Genomic DNA, 3799 nt, shown 5'->3' with positions numbered 1-3799 from the left:
TTTCCAAAGCCTTGTAATCTACTTGCTTGCCATCTCAAATCCTCAAGGCAGCTGCTCTCCAGGCACAACCATGAGCAGACCCATTTGTGAGCTAGACTTCAACATCAGCTGAAGTCTCTATTTTAAGTGAGAAAGGAGGGGCTTCTTTGATGGGTGAAAGTTCACTGCAGCTTGTTTGATCAGGATAAAGATTAATTGTACTTTCAGTGACTCAACTAATGCAGAGCGTCCCTTTGGGGTTACTCATTAGACTTGGCTCAAAATGTAATAAATCCACTTTTAGACCGTGGTGTCTTGAGCTCTCCCCCCAGGTGGTAACTGGCAATCTGACAGCCATTCCGAGCATAGGTATCGGAGTAGTGATAACTGTGCGTAATTCTCCTCTCAGTGCTTCTGTGGCTTCTAGAGTTGCTGTTCCTGCACACAACATCTGTTCTAATAGAGTATACCTTGCTTCTGCCCCTCTCCAGCCTTGGCTCCAGAATCCAAGGGGTTTTCCTTCTGCTTTTGAGGACTCTTTCTACCACAGGCTCTAGTGTAGTCCTCCTTCCGAGACACTTATATGGAGCCATAGCTTTCCTTCTGGATGTCATGCTGCTAGAGAGGCATGAACAGTTACTGCTTCTTTATGGGCTTGTAAGGCATATTTATGCTCAGGACTCCATTTTCATTTAGTTTTCTTCTTACATAGGTTATACAAGGGACGAGCTAATATGCTAAACTCAAGAACATGAGTTCTTGAGTTTAAGAATATAAACCAATATATTTGGCCAATAATTAAGTGCTCCCAATTGGGCTTGCAGTTCTTTCACATTAGTGGGAATTGGGGTCTCTAGTATATTTTGCAGCTCCTCAGTTGGTATTGTGGGCCCCCCATTCTGCTATTCTATTCCTAGAAATTCACACTGGGGCCCTACCCTTTGGATTTTTTTGTTCAGACAGTGTGAATCCAAAGGTAAGCACTTTCTCTTTCAATGATTCAAAGGCCTTGATGGCAGCCTCTCTGTCTTGACTGCCTACCATGACATCATCTATATACTGCCACATGCGTACGTCAGGGTACTTTTCTTGAACTTTAGGAATTATTATAGCTAAAACCCCATGAGCCAGGGTGGGGCTGTATATCCACCCCTGGGGTAACACGGTGTAGGTATACTGCTGCCTTATCCACGTATAAGCAAATACTGGCCAGTGGCTCTCCTGGATGGGAATAGCAAAAAACATGTCTTTGATATCAACGGATCCCATCCACACAGGTCCATAACATCAGATGCTTTCTGTCAAGGCTGGTAGTGATGGGGCAGCAGCTGTTAAGGGGTCAGTATTAGCATTCAAAGCTTGAAAGTCAATAGTCAACCACCACTCTCCATTTGGCTTGCGCACTGGCCACACTGGATTGTTATACGGGGAGTGGATTCGGATAATAGTCCCGTCTTCTAACTGCTGACTTATGATACACTGGATAGGTTGGGTGACCTTGGGGGGAGTTCGATACTGGGGTTTATGTACTCCTTTCATGGGAGGCAGGGTTAGTGGGATCATGCTACATCGAGTTACAGCTGTTATAGCTGTTTCTTTCATGTCTCAGTGAGGCACTGCACACCCAAACTCCCAATTCTCTTGTTCAAGGGCAAACCGCTGTCCTGTTAGTGCATTAAGTCTCATTAAGCCTGGTCTCCCTTTAAGTATTACTGCAGCTGCTGTTACCTTAGTGCCATTAGGTAATGTGAAGGTTGCTCGGACCAGATGTCTTGGTTGTCTGGTGTCTCTGACTCGGATTACTTCATATGGGGTTCCTTTCTTCCCCTTCCGGTCTGCAGAATCTAAAATACAAATCTGGGCACCAGTGTCTAATAGCATATCAATTGACTTTTTACTTTTACCTAATTGAATCTGTACAGGTATCCGAATTAAGGGGCCAATATTAACTTTAGATACTGGTCCCCGGCTTGCTACTGCCCCTATTGTGGCCCCTGCCTTTGGGGGTTGGGCTGGCCAGACTCCCTAGGCCACATGATCAGGCGGGGTAAAGGCTGGTGGCCCTGCAGGCACCTTAGAAAATGTCAACAGTTCTGCCCTCAGGGCAGAGAATCCCTTTGGTGACTCTGCTGGTGGTGCTGACGGCTCTGCTTTTGGGCTTGCTTTTTCATTTGCTTTTTCACTGCAGTGTTTAGCCCACAGCTTTTGCAAAACATTGGTGGGCACTCCATCAATTTGCACTTTATTAAAACCAGCAGCTAACAAGTCTTTCCACAATTTTGCTCGTGGGGTCTTGGGCCAGCCTTCTCCAGCTTTTTCTAACAATCTGGGGGGATCAGGGGGTATGGTATGTCTTTTGCTGAGGTCACCACCATGGCCTTAGCAGCTTTTGTTAGCTTAGCCAGCCCTGGCTTCCGCAAAATGGGTAAAAGCTGCACTAATCGCCGGATCGCATCTCTTACTGGGCGATCTACTGCCTCTGACTCCAAGGCCAACAAGGCTGAGGTGCACTCTCTTGGTGCTCATCGGCAAAACCTCCTCCACAGAGGTGCTGTCACAACCTCTGTATCTGGTGTGTGAGTCCAAACCACTGCACGAATGATTTCAGTTAGTGCCAATTGATACAAACAGTGGACAGCCTCCTCCAAATTGTTCCATGCCCGGTTAAGCTCTTCTTCTGTATTACCATAACTGGCTGCAGTGGCTTGGAGCGCAGCAGAAAACAAAGTAACATTTTTATCACCTCCTGCAAACTGATTCAACTGGAGCTTGGCACGCAGAATGATTTGGGCTGCTTCAGCTCTACTCACAGAAATTGCAGAAACTCCTTCACTATACATTCAAACTAGCCAGTCTATCACGGGTTCTCCTGGCTTGGACTTATGCTGTTCCTGTATATCTCTTATTTCCGCCTGGGTAAATGAACATAGCTCTGTTCGGGGATTCCCTCCTTGCAGCCCTGAATGGGTTACTACCACGGGGAAGGCCTGGCTAGGTTCTGTCTGGTTAGGGACATAGGGGAGTGGTTCAACACCAGGCTCATCATCAGTCTCCTCCTCTCCCTCTTCCCAGAGCTCAACTTCCAGTCTCGACTCATAAAGATACTGTTTGATCTTGTGGAAGGATGGTTCCACAGTCTGTGCTAACTGCACCCTCTTGTGGAGGGAAGCGGCCATGCGCACGATCATAATTTTCCCCTCCCTCGTTTCTAAAGTCTCCAAGTGGCTTTGAGCCGCCCACATCGCCTCACATGCCATGCTGTTGGACTCTCTCATGTCTTCTAACTCCTTATTCAGCTGGGTGACCTTTTCCTGGAGCTGAGCGACTTCTTCAGCCCCTAACTGCAGGCATGTTGCCAGCAGCCACAACAGGCACCCCTTCTTGGGTTTACCCCGGGCAGCAGCAGCAAACCTAGCCCAATGATTGGGTATGGTTCCTGGGTCACTCCAGGCAGGTCTCAACTTATCCTTATCCCACCCAGGGTTCTCCATCCCCATCACCTCCTTAAGCAAAGCTACTAATGGGGCCCACGCAACTCCCTCCATTCCAACCTGTCTCTCCGGACCACAACCTCTCAATCCTGTTCATGATGCCAATTTATGTCCCAGCCGCCGCCTGTGGAGGGTTCGGGATTCAGAGTGTGGTCGAGGGTAGAACGGTAAGAAAAATTTATTGACTTAACAAAAACACGACTATGCATAGTAAGAAAACAAACAATGACAGACAAAAGCAATTCGCGTCAGCAATTTATTGGCAGTCCCCTATGATGCCTGATACAGAAAGCTTCTTTATCCACAAAGTTCAGCAAAGTTAGGCATTC

This window comes from Alligator sinensis, unplaced genomic scaffold (assembly GCF_000455745.1).
Source record: "Alligator sinensis unplaced genomic scaffold, ASM45574v1 scaffold176_1, whole genome shotgun sequence".
NCBI classification, from domain to species: domain Eukaryota; kingdom Metazoa; phylum Chordata; order Crocodylia; family Alligatoridae; genus Alligator; species Alligator sinensis.
This window is presented reverse-complemented; position numbering follows the sequence as displayed.